The sequence below is a fragment of the Heteronotia binoei genome, chromosome 5 (assembly GCF_032191835.1).
Source record: "Heteronotia binoei isolate CCM8104 ecotype False Entrance Well chromosome 5, APGP_CSIRO_Hbin_v1, whole genome shotgun sequence".
NCBI lineage: Eukaryota > Metazoa > Chordata > Lepidosauria > Squamata > Gekkonidae > Heteronotia > Heteronotia binoei.
This window is the reverse complement of record NC_083227.1, coordinates 86,305,787-86,325,735: the sequence shown is the minus strand read 5'-3', so window position 1 is coordinate 86,325,735 and position 19,949 is coordinate 86,305,787.

The window sequence follows — 19,949 nt, the reverse complement described above, 5'->3', positions numbered from 1 at the left end:
TGCTTACTCCCAATTCCAAATATCTAATGAACAAGTTAAAAAGCACTGGACCCAGTACTGAGCCTTGTGGCACCCCACTGCTTACCACCCTCTACAGAAAATTGCCCATTTATGCTCACTCTCTGTTTCCTATTAATTATCCAGTTTTTGATCCACAAGAGGATTTGTCCTTTTCCCCCATGACTCTTGAGCTTACTTACTTTGATGAGGAACTTTATCAAAAGCTTTCTGGAAGTCAAGGTAAACAACATCTTTTGGGTCCCCTTTGTCCACATGTTTGTTCACCCCCTCAAAGAACAGGTTAGTGAGACAAGATCTTTCCTTATAGAACCCATGCTGAGTCTTCCTCAATAACCCGGGTCCATCAATGTGCCTACTCATTCTGTCCTTGATAATGCTTTCTACCAACTTTCCCAGTATTGAAGTCAGACTGACTGGCCTGTAATTTCCTGGATCTCCTCTGGAACCCTTTTTAAAGATGGGGGTGACATTTGCTACCTTCCAGTCCTCAGGAACGGAGGCAGATTTCAATGAAAGATTACATATTTTTGTCAGAAGATCCACAAGTTCAACTTTGAGTTCTTTCAGAACTCTCGGATGTATGCCATCCGGACCCGGTGACATATTAGTTTTTAATTTGTCTATCAGTTGTAGGACCTCCTTTTTTGTCACCTCAGGTCTTTCAACACCCCTTCCAAAATTAGTGGTTCTGGGGCGGGCAAAAAGTTCTCATCTTCCACAGTGAAGACGGAGGCAAAAAATGCATTCAGCTTCTCAGCCATTTCCCTATCCTCCTTCAGTAATCCTTTTACCCCATGGTCATCCAAGGGCCCCACTGCCTCCCTGGCTGTTTTCCTGCTTCTAATATATTTGAAGAAATTTTTATTGTTGGTCTTTATGTTTTTTGCAATATGCTCCTCATAGTCCCTTTTTGCCTACCTGATCACAGTCTTGCATTTGATTTGCCACAGCCTGTGTTCCCTTTTACTAATCTCACTTGGACTGGTTTTCCACCGCTTAAAGGAGTCCTTCTTACCTTTTACAGCTTCCATTACTTTGTTTGTTAACCATGCAGGCCTTTTCTTATGCCTGTTTGTGCCTTTCCTAACTTGTGGTATGTATTTTATCTGAGCTTCTAGGATTATAGTTTTAAATAGTCTCCAAGCTTCCCCAAGGGTTTTGACTGTATTTACCTTTCCTTTCAGTTTCCTCTTCACATGCCTCATCTCAGAGAATTTACCCCTTTTAAAGTTAAACGTGGTTGTGCCGGTCTTTTGGGGCAACTCTCTATTTATACAAGCGGTGAAATCAATAACATTATGGTCACTGCTCCCAAGCGATGCGATCACTTTTACAGCTCTCACCAAGTCTTGGGCATTACTTAGGACCAAATCCAGGATCGCCCCACCCCTGGTAGGTTCTGAGACCCTCTGCTCCCTAGCACAGTCATTGTGAGAATCAAGAAACTCAATCTCTTTCTCTCGACCAGAACACACATTGACCCAATCAATCTGCGGGTAGTTAAAATCACCTATTATGACACAGTTTTTACGTTTAGCAGCAATCTTTAATCCTTCCATCATATTATAATCATCCTCTCTCTTTTGATTTGGTGGGTGATAACAAACTCCCATAGTTAAATTTCCTTTTGGGCCCTCTATTTCAACCCAAAGCATTTCTAAAAGGTAATCTAATTCTCTTACCTCAGTCCTGCTGGACCGTATACCTTCTCTGACATACAGAGCCACCCCACCTCCAACCCTTCCCTCCCTATCCTTCCGATATAACTTATATCCAGGAATCACCGTGTCCCACTGATTCTCCTCATTCCACCAAGTTTCTTAAATACCCACAATGTCTATGTTTTCTCCCAACACTAAACATTCCAACTCACCAATTTTACTTCGAACATTCCAACACCAATTTTACTTCGAACACTTCTTGCATTTGCATACAAACATCTATAATTTCTTTGCAAGCTAGACCCGCCACTTCCTCCTGCCACCTCGAGACTTTGGCAGACAGTCCATACTGTTTGTCACCTTCTCAGTGGACAACTCTGATCTATTACCTGGTAGAACAGTAACAGCTAACCCTTCATCTCTTTGAGATGGGTCCTCCCAAACCAGAGACTTTTCATCTCTTGTCGGCTTTTCCCCAAGGTCTGTTAACCCTTCCAGCTCATGACAAATATATATCTTTAAAAATCTTAAAACATTAGCACTCATTGGTCTTAAAGGTACTTTCTTTGTATTTCTCCCATGGGATCCAGGGAACTGGGCAAAGGAAGCTCTGGCTCTTTCCTTTCTTCCTCAGGGACTTGGGGCAGGGAGCCTCAGTCAACAGAAGGAAGAGAGGCTTGGCTCAGTAGCTCTGCTGTGTGATTGAGAAAGCCTGGCAAAGCAAACTATTCTTCCCCAAGGGAGGAGCCTCAGCCAATGGAGAAAATAGAGGTTTTGTTCTGTAGCTCCTGTATAACTGAGCAAACCTTGCAAAGCAAGCTGTTATGAAGAAGGAAGCAAGATAGAGGGAGAAGAAAGCAGATGACAGCCAGTTGCTCTGGGACCTGATAGGAGCTCTCCAGGGGCCTGATTTGGCCCCTGAACTGCATGTTTGACACCCCTGTCCTAGAGGTTACTTGATATATTCATGAGCTATGTATGTGAAATCATCAACTATGTATGTAAAATGACTAAAGGTTATTTTATTTATTTATTTATATTTCAATTTATATCCCGCCCTTCCCACCGAGGTGGCTCAGGGCGGCTCACAACACATAAAACTTACATAAGTTTGGCTTAAAAACAATTACATAATAACAGTTAAAACAATAAATTAATAAAACATAGGACATAAAAACCAGCGGTCTGTCAAGTGCATTCTAGCTCCATCCAAAATTCTCAGTGATAATTAGTTGTTGTAGGCCAGCCGGAAGAGGACAGTCTTGCAGGCCCTGCGGAACTGCCCTAGGTCCCGCAGGGCCCTCACCTCTTCCGGCAGCTGGTTCCACCAGTAAGGCGCCGTTACCGAGAAGGCTCATGTTGATGTCCTTGAAAGTGATCTTTAGGCTACTTGTTTTTAATCTTTTAATATCTGCTATTGTGTACATCATACATAAAAATATATTTTGGTACTTTTTATCATTAAGTTAGCTTGACCTTTTGAACAGTGCTGATGTATTTTAGGGCTGAGTTTGTCTTCTCCCTTTTTTTTGGTCCTTACAACAGAGTTTACAACAGATGGTTCCCATGACTGCATTTGCGTTTTTTTATTGTATGAGAAAAAATACCTTCCAGTGTCTTCCACAGTACCATCCTAAGCAGAAGGGTATAATTCTGGTTACGAGTGCTCTGGATAGCAGGAATTCAGTTGTTTTCACTTAGCTCAAGCAGACATCAAGGGAAAAAATGAGCACTTTCACTTGTAGAAAGTCTATCCTTCACTTAGGTCCAATACATTGGGTGCAGTACATTTGTGCCAATAGTGCTTGCTCCATTCTGTGCAGTAGTAATAACATTAGCAGCAATGCAAGTTCTGTATCCAAGTATGCAGGGATTTTGACTTGCTGCCGTATTTACTTAAAGAACTTTAATGCTGAGCACCTACACTCAATCACTTATTTCATGGAGCAAAGAAACCATGCATCTGTGATCCAAAGTTATATTCTCTGCCAGGTATAAGTATATATATACAAAAAAGGGCAGTCTTCTTAAAAGGGAAAAAAGTAATTATATGTCATGCAACATAATTGATTTCTCCTTATAATGTTCTCAATCCACATGAGAATTTCAGCCAAAATATGAAAGCAACAAGCTTGATTCCCAGAGTTTTAACAACATCTTTAGCAGATTCGGCATCACGCATGTAATTGACTCAGATTTGGGCTCACACTTTGTTGGGGAAGTTACCAGAGAACTGTGTAAGGCTCTGGGAATAAAACAGAGATTTCACATTGCTGCACACCCGTAGTCATCCAGAGTCACAGAGAGAACAAATCGTACCGCAAAGGGGGGAATTGTTACTGAGAGGCTCTGCCTGATAAAATGGAGTACCCCAGTGCAAGTAAAGAGAGAGGGTCTCCTACTTCTGTTAAACAAAATGGAGTCCGACCAAAGACAGGACAAGAAAACACTCCATCTAAACAAGTGGAGTGGACCCAGTAGATAGCTTGTTTTGGTTGGCACCTGCAGTCTCACTCTCAGCGTAATTTCACCCATTCCCCCTCTAGTGCCTCTGCCCAAATGGGATGCATAATAACATGGGAACTGCGGATAAATACTACTCCCACTCTGATCTTCTGCTACTTGTCAATTGTCTCTTCCTCCAGTCTATCACCTCTACCAAAATAAGGAGAAAGGCAAAGGTCCCTTGAGATCCAGACCAACTCTGGGAGCTGTCAGAGGCAGGCAGGAAGGGCACCCCAACTTTCTCTTTAACCCAAATGGCCAGCCAAAAGCTCATGCCAGCACTACCAGGCACCAGCAGAATTGTATTGGAACAAGGAGAAGCCACATTTACAGTGGTCAGGTGCAAGGACAGGGCAAGCTCAGCCGCTGTCCTAGAAAAAAGGATTGAGGGCATGTCTTCCAGTGGTGAGAACCCCAACCCTCCAGGTGCTCAGGGAGCCTTTGGGAGCCTGCTGATGCAACTAGGCCCCAGATTATCATGTAAATCAACACATAATTTTACCATTTTTTTGCCCTAGGGCCATTACACCCAAAGGAGAAATCTTGCACAAGTTGGATTTATGGAGGGCTCTCCAGAACTACATTGACAGAACAGCCTCATTCAGACTTTTGGACCTCTTTGTTCATGTCTCATAGGACTGCAAACATGAGAAAGTGGGTTGCTGAGGCAACCATTGCTCTCTGGGTCAGGCTGTGCATTCAGAAAGCTGATGAGGTTGAAGGGCTATGTGTGTCCTCAAGGATCACAGCCCATTCTCAAGGGCAGCAGCCACTACCAGTGTTTCCTATTAAGGAGATATGCAGAGCTGCTATGTGGTCTTCCTTTGTCACATTTGTTAGGCATTATAGAATTAACCAACAGTAATCTATAGATACTGCCTTCAGTAGAAGGATTCTCATCAGGTTCTGGACTAATTCACTTTGCGGGTACTCACCCATGGTACATTTAACTTTCGTATATAACTAGTGTGGATTACTTCCTCCACTGAAGGAGAATGAAACACTGGACTTATCTGAAGGTTTCTTCTCTTTGGTGGGGTGAAGTCATCCAACATAATTTCCCACCAACCTGTTGAGTTGTGTTGCAACTAGTTATATTCTGAAGAAGCAGAACAGGTGTTATCAAATCGGCTGACAGTTATTAAGTGTGGTTTTGGTTTCTGTTACTTTGTGTGTGGTAATTTGTTTTGGGGAGCTAGGCTATTTTATGTCTGGAATGACACTCCCACTTGGTCCTGGTTAGGCATACAAAAAATTTTCAAAGCTCTGCCTAGAGTGAGTGGAGGTGTGACCTAACCAATGTAGATGACTTTGTGCCACGGAAGAAAAGAAACCTTCAGGTAAGTCCAATATTTCATTCTTCTTCCTCATTGATGCAGTCCCCCACCCACACACCTTTAAGAGGGAAGCTTTTTGAAACACTACATAACAAAACAATATTATAAGTGTGTTAACCATGGGCAACTATGCTGGGAATTTTAAAACCAAATTAATTTAAATTAATAATTTTTCCATACTTTTCCCTACCCTTCTCACTTTTTTGATTATGTGTATATTAATTTTTTCTCCAGCCCCGATCCACTTTAGAACAAAATAAAAGTGATGAGATTATATTGGGGGGGGTGGGGGGGGGGGCGGAGAATCACACCTGATAAATTTTAAGATAGCATTTATTCCTATGACTAGATTGTATAACTGGTATATAATTTCTCATGAGTAAAAATTAACTGTAAATTTTCAAGTCAAAATTTCAATTAATTTTTTTCACGCAGGTGTATAACATGCCATCAGGTCACAGTCAACTTATGGCCACCCCATAAGGTTTTCAAGGGAAGTGGTTAAGCAGAGGTGGTTTGCAATGCCTTCCTATGCAGAGAGTTCCTTAGTGATCTCCCATCCAAGTACCACTCAGCTTGGCTTCCAAGAGCTGACAGAACTGGGGTATACTATACCATTCTGTATCCTACAATTCTTTCATACCAGTTGTCTTTGCCATCTCACTCTTTTGGGGTTGTGTGGTATGGTATTTCTAATGGCAGCTTGAGTACCGTAGAGCCAGTTTCAGATGTACATGACTAACAAAACTTTATAATAATAATAAATTTTATTTATATCCCGCCCTCCCCGCCTAGGCAGGCTCAGGGCGGCTTCATGCCAACCAATCAAATGAAAAATAAAGTATAAGATAATGAGTGTGTTAGAGCTGTACACCTTAAAGCTTCAGAAGCCACCACAGAAACAGAGAATCCCAAAAATATATATATTTAATAATATCCATTTATTTCTATTCTAGGGTTAAATTCCTACCTGGTTAATAAACAGTGTCCCAGAGGAAAGTCACTTACTGTTGTATGTATGTTTGTAATTGGAGTAGGCATTTTAAAAACCCAGGTCTGTGATTTGTGTCCGATGGAGTTGTTTTTCCACAGACATTGTAATATTGTAATAGACTGAGGCTATTATGATGAAAATTATCCCTTGAATTTTTCCAAAAAACACTGATCCAGGGAAGGTTGCTAAATGTTTGGAAGAGAAACAGCCCCTCCTTTATTTCATAGAAAGATGCCTGCTAACAGTTCATAAAATGGATGTGAGAATCTGCAGAAAGAGTGTGGGATCTAAAACCAAAGAATCCACCTCACAAGACAGTGTGTATGAAAGCTTCGGGTATTTGAAACAGGTTCTGGAAATTGTACAACTTTGGGCACCAATACAGATTTGGAAGTGGGGGGTGTTGTGGAATTTTTTTCTGCCCCAAGATATATTTGCTGTAATTTTTGCAAATACAATTTGTGTAGGTGTTTGCATGTCATTGTCATAGGATTCATTAAAGTTTGTAAGACACAGTCACAATGCAGTCCTTTTAAACCAACTTTGACAAAGCCATGCTCAGCGTTATTATTGGAAACCTTGTTCCGATTGTTGCCTTTCATTGCTTAGAACTGATAACTCTGTGATAGGAAGATCTACTGTTTCCATAGTTTATTAACCTCATTTCAGATACAGAGATACTTGGTTAAGAATTTGCATATTGGTGTTGAGTTAAAGATAAATGAATTTGTTAACAGCTTTGAGTTTCACATAAGCTTTTCTCATCTCCCTTTACCTGTGCCAATTACCTTTCAGAAACAGCTGGTTCCTTTCACATTTTAAGATTCTGTTAGAATGGAAACTATTAGAGCTGCTTAGCGGGAGGGGTTTGTTCCTCTGGAAAAAAAAATCAAATATAAATAGAACTCAGCTGAAAGTAGCAACCATAGGTGCATGCTTCATACTGAAAAGAGGGGAAAGAATGAATTTAATCGTCATTCTTAACTATCTGGCTCTACCATTTTTATCTAGACCTCCATAACTGCAATGCAAAGCTGCTTTCAGTTTCCCACTTTCCATTGCAATAGCTTAAAAAGGGACATTAAACAGTAGCTCATGCTACACACTTTGTAAGACTTATACTTTGAATGCTTTGGAAAAGTGACGCACACATTATATAAAGTTATGATTCACTAACATTTTCAGTTTACTTTTTCACAAAGAGCACAGTTTGAACAAGAACTGTCCAGGGAAATGCATGATGATGACTGGAAGAGCACAAAGCATCTCTTCTAAAGGGGGGGGGGGGGGAATCAATGCCTTTTTTAAAAAAAATCCAGAAAGACTAGAATCAAAGAAGTGGTTACAATGAAAAAACAATGCAATATTCTTCTGTGTTCCCTATCACTCTTCTTCAGATAAATAGTTAGATATGTAAGAAATGAAAGGGCAAGCATTTTAAATAGCATTGCTAAAATAACATGCTATTTTTATCTGCATCCAAAGCGGAAACCTTTGCTCATTTGCTTAGTCATCTACATATATTTACAAACACACTTTTGTAGTTTACTTTCCATCTTGTCCACATTCTGTTTGGGTAACTCAGGGATGGTTGACTCTATGCTGCAATGGAACAGAAAGGGAAGTCTGCCCTTAGTGGTATTTTCATCTTTGACAGTTCTATTAATTTGCAATTCTATTAGTTTGTATTATTAATTTGAAATTAATAAAAACTAGGGTAGAACAGAATTCTTAATGTTTACTGCCAAATAAGATGGACTGAAGTGTCTGGCCACAGACTATTGACTCCAAAGTTGATCTATTTATTTTAATAGGACAATTGCAGAATAAGGGGTATGGAAACCATAAACATAACCTAAGTGTACACATATATACTTACAACTTCCTGTACAAATCATAGAGAGGCCACTGTTAATCAGACAGAGGCCACTCTATCTGCTGAGATCTTTATAAAATACTGTTTCAGACTACAAGTTTTCCTTTAGTAGACTCATAATTTACTGTAAAATGGAATCTCCAAATGATTACAATGGTCTGTGTTCCTTACAAGATTTCTGCACAACTGTAGAAAATTTACCTGGGAAATAAAAAAATACTGCTCAATTTAGTTTCATCAGTAAAAAGTGTTCTAATTTACTGAATGATTTCAACAGTGTGTAATCTTCTACTGAATAAACTTATTGCTAATAATCATTTGATTGTTGGGACAAGAAACAGATGGAGCCAAAGAAGAAATGGTGATGTTATAGATTTACATTTTGATTTGAACTATAAAAAATGTAGCATCAGAATGCTGATCTAGTAGATGAAACAAAAATAACCACAATGGTCCATATATCAATTGGAAGCATTACTGAGTATTTGAGGAAAACAGGGTGAAAGTAAGAGCCATGATGTAGTCCTTTCCACCACTGAATGACTTCAACTTGTACTGCTGCTCTTCTCAGCATGCATGCGAAGAGAGGCAGAAGGAATTACACTTTTGCTCTCCGTAAAGCTGACCTTCCAAAAAGGCAAAACAAATACAAAACAGCATCTGTACAGGGGGTTGTGACCAAGGAGAAAAGACTCCACAATTCACTAGAGGGTCCCATCCCATGAGCAGAATATCACTGTTTCAAAGAGGATATTAAGCAGGTCAGCTTCAAAAATGGACTGATGACAGTTGTCTGCCCCTGACTTAAGAGCAAGGTCTGTCAAAGCTCCATATGCGAAACAGCTTATCAAAAATACATATACTACTTCCTTTGATCTTTTTCAGCCTAGTATGGCATCTCAAATGTATAAATCATTACCGTTCTCTTACATCTAAAACTATGGGGCAATTTCAACAAAGGAGGTCTCTGTGTAGAAACAGACTTCTGAATATAGCTTCCTTGATGCTTGTACAGTATGCCGCCATTGCAGAGGAACTTCTACGTGTTCATACAGCTATGTTACTACAAGTATGCATGGGGACTCCATTGATGCATCTTTGCCCATCTTCACTTTGTAGCACACTGGTTTCTTCAGTGCCAAAAATAAAAGTTTAAATGAAGAATGAAATGTATACATATACCTGCAATGTATACATATATGCAACATTGTAAATTGTACTTTATAGCTATTTAATATGAACCTTATTCTTTTTCCTTTTTGCATTCCTTTATGTATTTTACTGACTTCTGGGATTATTTTTAACTTCATGCTTATTTTTTTCTCCTGTTATAAAAGAGACAGTTCCACCATGCATGAGATTGGAAACACATACTTTATAATGAAAATAACTTTTCTGTAATGCTCTTTGTAATATCTTGTTCCAAAACAGATTCTTTGCTGAATATTCCCTTAATACATATACTCGGGCATTCTGAATATTTCCTGTTTCTACCAAGGAAGCCCTCAAGGAAATCTAATATATTTCAAGGACAATATTGACTTGGATTGTTTTAGGTTGGCAGTCAAAGAATTTATCAATAAGAATTACTGTATCTATTTTAATGGGGCTACTGCGGTAATAATATTGACTAGAAATAGGGATGTTGATCCTGTACTCAGGAATTCTTCCAAATCAGATGGACTCCATATTCCAGGCAAATGTAATTTAATACTGGGGATGTGCTGTCAGCCTCCTGACTAAAATGCTTAGGGTGATTTTGAAATGGAGAATGAAACCAGGCAGGCATTCAAAGGAGATAAAGTTGTAATAATGGTCAACTTTACCCTATATTGGCTGGATAAATGTATGTTCTGGTCATGCCAAAGAGGTAAAGTAGATAGCTGTTCCTGAACAGATGCTTTCAGAAGAGAAAGATGTGGAGCATGGGCAAATATTGGTGCCAAAAGATAAAGTTTTACAGGGGTATCAAACTCATTTGTTACGAGGGCCAGATATGACATAAATGCCACTTTTATCAGGCTGGGCCATGTGTGTCATAAAATATAACATGAGGTACCAGAGATATAAACTTTATAAAGGTGATTTCAGATGCCAAATGGCAATAGCAGGTGAATGACAATAGCAGGCTTGATTGAACTAACTGTGATACACTGAGGGGCAGTAGGAGTGGAGATACCAGTTGTGGTAATGAGACAGGAAACCTAGATCTCACTTTGGTCCAGGAGGATTCAATCCAGGAGGATGCGAAGAATAAATGGGTGTAACCAGTGAGAGAACATTTAACTTTCAGTTGCTGACCTAAGAGTAGCCATTCTCTTACAAAGGAATTTCAAAGGGAGATTAGAAATAGGCTGCTGAATTGCAATTGATAATGAAGCTCAATGCATCCTCCAGGACTAAATTTAGACCTAGATTTCCTGTCTCATTAACAATGCCTGCTAGTGTAATTTGGCATCTGAAATCATTCCACTTGCCATGGTATAAGGACCAATGGACTCACATTCTAGTTTATTTGAAGAAGTGAGCAGTGACTCACAAAAGCTCATGCCCTGCCACAAAATGTGTTAGGTGCTGCTGGACTCTTGCTCCTTTCCACTAATAAAGATTGCAAGTTGTGCTGTTACATTTCTTTTTCTTCATCATCATCTGTTTAAAGTGGAGAAGGAGATCTCTCCAAATGAAATAATATGTTGATTTTAGACTGGGCAAAATCAGTGCTAGAAAAGCAGCCAGGGAGAGAGACATGTTGAACTGAAACGTAAGAACCATAAATGTATTTTTAAATACTTAGCCATCTATTTCCAGTAATTAAACTATGGAATCTTATCCAAATGTTCTAATTCCTAATCAGGGTCTTTTAAAAAGAAAATTAAATCCCAGACAGGCACTGAGAAATCTAATCATTTTTTAAAAAACCCTTTTCAGAATAAGCCAAAATAATGTTATTTTTATTCACCTTTCCCTTTTTCCCAGTGTGTCCCTTCCACTTAACATCAACATGTGTGTATGAGAGAGAGGGGAGGAGGGGGAGAGAGAGAGATCTGGTCTCAAAGAAAACAACAGAGCAGGGTGATCTTAGTGTAAATTGTGCTTGACAGAAGAATCCACCCACCCCAAGAAGAAAAAGAAGGAAAGCTTATACCTGAAATGAAACATTGCTGTTCTTAAAGGAGCCATGTGAGGAGTCAGGCTCTGCTCTTGTTCTGCTGATCAAGCACTGGCTTTCTCTTTCCTTCCTTCTTCCTTCCTTCCAAAGGAGGCATACTCAGCCAATGGAGGGAAGGGAGGTCTGTCTTGGTTCTCTCCTGCCCGAAGCAGGAAGAAGGAGCTGGGCAAAGCTAACTGTGATGTAATGGCAACAGCACCCCCAGAGAAGAAAGAGGGAGCCAGTTGCCCCAGGGGCCAGATGTGAACCCTGCAGGGGCCAGATGCATCTTGGAGGCTGCATGCTTGACACCCCTGTTCTAGAACTTAAAGACAAATGGCAAACTAATAGATCACCAGGACTAGATGGTACCCATCTTAGGGTTCTTAAATAACTCAAATGAGAAACTGCTGATCTTCAAAGAATTGTTACATGTCTGTTAGATCAGCCTCTGTTCTGGATAGGGTTGCCAGCCCCAAGGTCTAGGTTTGCCAATCCCCAGATGGGGGCAGGGGATCCCCTGGTTTGGAGGCTGTCCTCCCAATTCAGGGTTATCAGAAAGTGGGGGAATGTTCACTGAGCACTCCATTATACCCTATGGAGACTAGTCCCCGTGGGGTATAACAGAATCAATCTGTGGGTATCTGGGGCTCGGGGCTGGTTTTTGAAGCAGAGGCATCAGATTTTCAGTATAGCATCTGCTGCTTGTCTTTAAAGAACACCCAAGTTTCAAAAAGATTGGACCAGGGAGTCCAGTTCTATGAGCCCAAAAAGAAGGTGCCCCAGTCCTCCATTATTTCCAATGGAGGGAAGGCATTTAAAAGGTGTGTGGCCCCTCTAAATGTGATGTCCAGAACTCCCTTTGGAGTTCAATCATGCTTGCCACAACTTTGCTCCTGGCCCCACCACCAAAGTATCCTGGCTCCACCCAAGTCTGCAGATAGTTCCTGAGTCAAACCTGGCAACCTTCCCTAGGTCCCAGAGAGGGTTCCCCCACTTTGGGGGGCTTTGATCTGCCACTGGCCAGCTGGCCAGGAAAACTCCACCTACAGACAGGGATGATGCCATCTGACATCCCTGATGTGATGACATCACTTCCAAGTGATGTCATCATGCCAGGGACACTGCACAGCGATGCACTGGTTTGGGGATAAACGCTATGGTTTTGAAGACAAAAAAACCCCAGAGCTTTGCCCAGAGTGTCCTATAGGTAATGGCATGACCAAGTCATCACCCTACAGTCAATATTTCTGAATCACTTAGAGACAGTTATGATTTTGATGACAGTTCCAAGAGGCCTGGCAGATTCCTGACAGCACATTCTCATTTTACAGTCCTTTCCTAAAGACCTTACTATACTTTCCCTCTTCTAATGTGTATCTGGCATTTGATGAATTTGTATATGGATGTAATAAGATCATATGCTTCATTTCATAGCAATTTTAAGAGTAAACTTGGATGCTAGATGATATAGAACATTTCTTTGAAGTCAAGGAAGCAGATAAATATCTCTTTTCTTGCTTCAAGGGTGCAAATGTGCAATATGGTCCCAATTTCTTGATTCCTTCTTTTTCAGCAATCTCATGAGTCATGAAAGCAATGAAATGTCATAAACAGGTCATACCATATTTATGGGTTTGCAACACAAGCAGGCCATCTGCATCTAAGAGCCTCAATAAAATGTACCTATTTCCCCCATCCTCCCCTTCCCCCATTCTTGCTTCTGTAGGTATTCATGTATGAGCATCTGCATTGTAAAGTAGTGATCAATAGCATAATTCTTTTCTCGAGAAAGAAACCAATTTTGCTTTCATGGATTGTTCTCAATTTCCTTAGGTGCTGAATAATATTTCTAAGGAGGTCAATGCAGAACAATTTGCTGATGTTGCTGTCAATACATGAACCCCTGGAGTTGTTTGGGTTGCAGATATCTCCAATGTCTATTAGCCTGCCTCAGAAATTTCTCTGAAATTATCTACTCAGTGAAACATATTTAAAAGTTGCATAAGATGCTCTGTATTAATTTCATTGCTATGTTCCCACATCTCACCCAATATTCTGATAAATACATGACTTAATGGATATGACTTAATTTGCTGCAAGGCTGCATGAAAATAACAAAGGCATTTCTACTGCTCTAGCACAAAAATGCTGGTTTGGAAGATGAATCTCCATATAAGGGATGCATCAACTAGTGTGTATTCCAGACAAGCCATGCAACTGATGGTGGACTACCAAAAGATGTACTTTTGTGTGAGTGCTGGTGATATGTGATGGGGTCTAGACTGCAGTGTGTTTTACTTTTTGAATTGTGACTTGGCTTATGCTCTTTGATTTGATTTATTCAATTTTTAGCCCACGCTTTCTGTGAATGGGCTCAGGGTGGGGTACAACATAACTGTTTTGGAATTGTCCTGGTTTGATGCTTGGACTTTTGCATATCTGTGCTTTGATCCTGGACTGTGTTTGGACTATGCTAATTGCTTCTTGCCTCAGGTGCCTGCCTGAACCTGGACAGTTTGTATGGTGATTAAAATTATAATTAGCTAGCCAAGATTGCCAGCCCCACTAAGTGGAATAGATAGCTTTTGTTAGAATTGGATTTTAAAAACCTATAAGAAACAGATCTTATTTGTAACCTGCGTGTTTTTGTAAGCCATTCTAATGAGTTTAAATTATCACTCTCCTTATATCTATCTAAAATCAATAAACAGAGTAACTTCTGATAATACCATGTTAAAACTGTAAATTAGAAAGAGAAACTATTAATAAACTGCTAAAATGGAAACAAGATTATCTAGTATTTTACTTGTAAACTACACTCACATTAAGGTATACCTCTTCTCAGGAGATAACTGATTTGATATAGGAATGCTACTAGATGCCAATGGCCTCTTAAGTGCACTCCTATATATCCAAATCAACCCTGACCAGAATTTCTGCAACAGTGCTTTCTGTTAAGGTGTGTGAAATCTTTAAATAAAGTTCTTTACTTTCAGAAGCCAAAGTGTGTTTAAAAGCCTGTATGAAAGGAACCTAAGTTGTTGATACATTTTAAAACTCAGCTTTCTTCATATACCTTGAAAACTCCTGAATATTGTTCCTTCAGGAAAGCAAGGAGCACAATAAATCTCCATTACAAGTTGGTTAAAAAAAAAAAAGATGCATTTTAGCAAATGGACTGCTGTCCAGGGTTCTGAAGGAGGCAAAGGTGGTGTGTAGCACTTCCTTACAGTAGGACTGTCCCCCCACTTGGGATTCTGGTGATTCTTATCTCCTTTAGCACCATATCTAGACTGAGGGCAAACACTCCCTCAAAACACCACAATAGGTGAACAAAGGAAGTAACTTGGCTGTTCCTCAATTACTGTCAAATTTTGCTTGCATTTGCTCCCTTCATTGCTTGTTGCAATTGCTATGTTTCATTCTGCTTAGATGCTACAGTGGATTCAGGCTCCAATACAGAAAAGTATATATTGGCTTTTAGAACAAGTTATACCTTATATATAGATCCTGATCCTATGATTAGCACTATCTATGGTAAGATTTGATACAAATAGGACAACCAGGGTCACATTAAAATGAGGCAAGTAGGAACACTTTTTTGTAGAAAATCAAGTAATAGTATTTTGTAGGTTATCTGTTACATTCCTGTTGTTTTCAATAACATGTTAAAGTATAGGAATATGTAAAAATGCAATAATAAAATGGTTTTGAAGACTCATCTATACTGAACAGGGGAGTGAAGAGTTGATAAATATTCTCTTATAGGGTATAGAGCCTGTGTACAGTAGACCCTCTGTATAGTATATGGATAGTCTCCATTGCACTGCTAATTAGTGGCTATTGATGATTAAGTCATCTGTCAACTACCTAAAAGTCTGATGGGATCCAAATCTAACCCTTTGAGAAGAAAATGCTTCTCATTTTAATTTGAAAGCTAGGAGGAATATTCTAGTTTAACTGCCAAGCAATGAGCACTTTAAAGTAGAATTCCAGCCAAACTGAAAATCAGCTGCTATGTAATTATTGGAAGATAATTTATGTGACTTTTTTTTCCCTTTTAATTCCATGCTTCTCTAAAATTCTCAACAAATAAGGAAATGGCGTAATATATTCTTCATCATGTAAAATCATGGTTTTCCCTGCTTCTTATGAATTCTTATGTACTGTCTCCACCAAACATTATTCAATATGTGCTAACCCATGAGCAAGTGTTCTCTAACACTTAAGTAGAACTGTCAATAACTGGTAGAACTGTCAATAAGCCAGTAATAATGCCCTGTGATTTCAGTATTTTCACATATTTGAAATTATAACACAATTTAGTAGCTTGGCTTAATTCTTCTAAAAATGGCCTAAGGGAAGGAAGGAAACAAAAACAGTATTACCCTAAATCCATCTCCACCTGATAAGAACAAAGCAGTGGTTTGCTTAGGTCATCTAGTGGCATTCTAACCAAATTGAAATGTGAACTGGCTGCTTTATAGATCATGACACTTTTAGACTCTATGCTATACAAGCCTGTTGGGAAAGACTGATGATCATCTTCATCATGCTTTGGTGAGAGCTGATTCAGAACAGAGCATATATCTGTATGCAGGCTCACAGGTCCACTTCTTAGCACCTCCAGTTCAGGTAAGAGGTGTTCTTTGTGACCCTGAAAAGCCACTGCCAGTCATTACATTAACTACCACATTCCCTGCCACCATAAATCTCACACAAAAGGAAATGTTATAGAACAAAAGAAAGACCATGCCATTTTGCAGCCCAAAAAAACAATATGAGCAAATGTGTCCACATTTTCATTGCATATATCATATTTTAGTTTTAATATATAAGCTTCTTTGTCCTCAGTTTCACAGGACTCTTACTAAAGAACCCACAGGACACATGATTCACAGAACTACCACCAGTATAAATCATATATATAATTCTGAACTTAGTCCCAGAGTACAGAGCAAAATATTTACAGAAAGAGGCCAAGTACAAAAAGGGGAGATTATGGCTCTGTGAACTCCAGGTTTACAGGAAAAGCACAGCAATAAATAAGGGGGGGGGGGGGTGTTAACACACACACACACAAATTGAGAGCTTTAAAAAATACTGACCAAGGTCATGATCAGCAAGGATGGGATTGCCTAGAATGATAAAGAAGATCAGCAAGGATGGAATTGCCTAGAAAGATAAAGAATGGCCTGGGGAAGAAGGAAAAAGTGGTGGTAAAAAGGCTGAGTAAAGGAGCAAAGTGCCAGGAAAAGAAAAAGGAGAGGAAGGAGCAGGAAGGAAGAGCAAGCAGTGATAGGGAAAGGAGAAAGGAAGAAGAGTACAAGGTGGAAATTGAGGAAGAAGAATGGAACAGCAGGAAGAGAAGAGGAGGAAGAAACAACCACAATGGAGGGGAGAGGAGATGGAGCTGTTGATGAGCAAAAGGAGAAAGAGGTATAAGTAGGGGGATGGTATTACCCTTCCCCAAAGTGTTCCTCATGGGCCTACAGCTTGTATATGCAAAACACTACTTGCAAGTTATTCCAGTCTCCAGTCAATGACCTATTTCCTGAAGACATTTATTAGCCCATTAGGGTGACCCTTGTATATACAAGCCAATAATACACGCAAGAGGACCAAGTATGGAAGGGAAACACAAAGCTTTAATATTGCAAAGTGGGTTTACAATTCAAGAAGATATGAAATACACATCAAATGTATAAGTCTTACATTAAAAGAAACCCCTCACAGGAAATTAAAATTACACATTTTAGCTCATTACACATCTTAAGTCATTTATCTGGTTGATGCATTAATTACAGTGATTACATTTCACTATTTAATACATTAACTACATTTCTATAGACACCCCTTCCCTTTGACCTTCTTGCTCACATTTGGAGCATTTAGGTTATCTTTTAAACTCATTCCAAATTGTCCATATTTTCACTATAAGATGAGTTGTTCTTCCTTAATAGTATAAAGGCCAAGTAAGGCAGTTCAACGGCATGCCATTATACTTGGAAAGCACTACAAGCTACAACTTATTAATATTCCAAAAAAACTAAAATTCCTATACAGGCCCGTAAAACAGTTTTGACTTCATTCCCTGAGAGTAACCATGTCCACGGCTTATTCTGCCAATCTGATTAAGTATCCTGTGGTGCCAATACAATAATTTCTGTATCTGTTACAATGACCCCCAGTTCCCCAGAATGATCAGGTATATACACACAGCATTATTGTTTTATTAATGTTCATGTTCTTATACTAGTAACTGTTAAAATATCTAAAACCATACAATTCTATAACACCATTTGTTGCACTGCAAATAATTCCTCTTCAATTAGTTTCAAAACTCAGGCCATCTGATTTGACTCCAATTCTAGGACTGCCTGTAATCTAATTAAGGCAACTCCTGCCAAAGCCACTCCATACATATGGAACAAAGTCCCTCCCAAATATTGCCCTTTGGTTAAAATATAATAATTATTTAAAATCTAATCATCAGCTAATAAATCTTGATTTCCCCCAATGGCAGTTTCTCCATTACCCGTATATAAGGAAATACTGTCCCCACATAACAAATATCTGACCAGTCTGCCGGTAGACTCTGGTATGCCTTTTTACTACAGATAAAATAATATCCTACAAATGCAGTAAAGGGTCGTTCACACTGTGGGTATATTATCCACTGTGCATAATATCCTCTTAAGGACATATTTAATGGAATATAATTAAAAATCCATAGCATATGCTCCATTTATTTTATACTCAGAAGAGCATCGACTATGCCCCCACTCTAACACCAATTCCATTGCAGCCCCAGCAAACCAATCCCACCTATTGTACTATGAGGTAGTAGTCATAATAATCCAGGACCTCTCAAGTTTCATTTCCCAGAAATTCATATCTATAGGGAGCTTGCATCTCAGAAAGGTTAAATGGTTTTTAAGATTGGAAAACCTATTGCACTATCCTGGGGCATTTGACAGCAGATCCAACATTTCAATAAATTCAAAATTTAAACCAAACTTAAAGACATACACAATATGCTATTTTGTGTCACTAAATATTAGTTATTACAGAGACTCAAAATGCTCCCAGCTAGACAAGCTGTAATCAACACTCTTCTAAAAAGTGTTTTACAAAATAGAAGCCCTATCCCCAAGGCAAAAATTAGAAACTTCTGGGAAGGTACTCTTCAAACAAAATATATTAATACTTAGAGGCAAATATTTAAATATTTGGGAAAGGGACTCATTGTTAATAATGTACAGTAATGAAATAGATTTCTCTCTTTGAAATAGAACCCGCGGATCACTTAGGAGTTCAGCCTGCCAGGATGAATCTTCAGGATTTTCATTTTCCCCCTCTTCTGCTGCAATGAGCAGAGCCTCATGGCACAGAGTGTTAAAGCTGCAGTACTGCAGTCCTAAGCTCTGCTCACGACCTGAGTGTGATCCTCGGTGGAAGCTGGGTTTTCAGGTAGCCAGCTCAAGGTTGATTCAGCCTTTCATCCTTCCAAGGTTGGTAAAATGAGTACCCAGCTTGCTGGGGGGAAAGTATAGATGACTGGGGAAGGTAATGGCAAACCACCCCGTAAAAAGTCTGCCGTGAAAACATTGTGAAAGCAATGTCACCCCAGAGTGGGAAACAACTGGTGCTTGCACAGGGGACCTTTCCTTTTTACCTTCTGCAATGGCCTCAGCTGCCATGTCACCATCTGGTATTACTCCCTTGTCCTCATCTCCTCCCAAAGGATCTTGGACCATTGCTCACTTTAGTTGGGTATGATAAATCCAGGCAGGGTAGCCCTCAATCTTTATACTGGTATGTGACATTAGCAGCACGAGGTGGGGGCCGTTCCAGTCCTCCTTCGGGAGCTCATGTTTCCACGTCTTCACATACACATCGTCATACCTGGCTGGAACATATGAACAGGTCCATCCAGAAAGAGCACTTGAACTGCAGCTGCCATCCTGGGAAGAGACAGCAAAACAACCACATATTCTCATATTGCAGCTCCCATCCAGAGACAGGCTGCACAGCCTTGTGTCTGGGGGCCGTTTTGCCTTCTTGCAAGGAGAAGGAGCGGGCAGGGCATCATCAGAGGTGGGGGCAGAGCAGGCAGGCTCTAGAAACGGGCTCCACTCCCTCCTCTCATTCTTTGCCTCGTGCTCGGGGAAAGTGGAGCTCAGCAGTTGCTCCTTCCCTGCACAAGTCCCGTTGGTTCTCAGCGGTGTAGTCTCGGCTTGGCAGCCCTGGCTGAGTCCAGAGGGTATCGGGTTGGATTGCGGCTCGTCGGGAGCCACGAGGGTCTTTGGGAGGACGACGGTCGTGGGAGTCCAGGAGCATCTTCGGCATCTTTTGACACGGCGGTTTGTTGCTGGCAGCGGCGTTTTTCATGCAGCCAGCA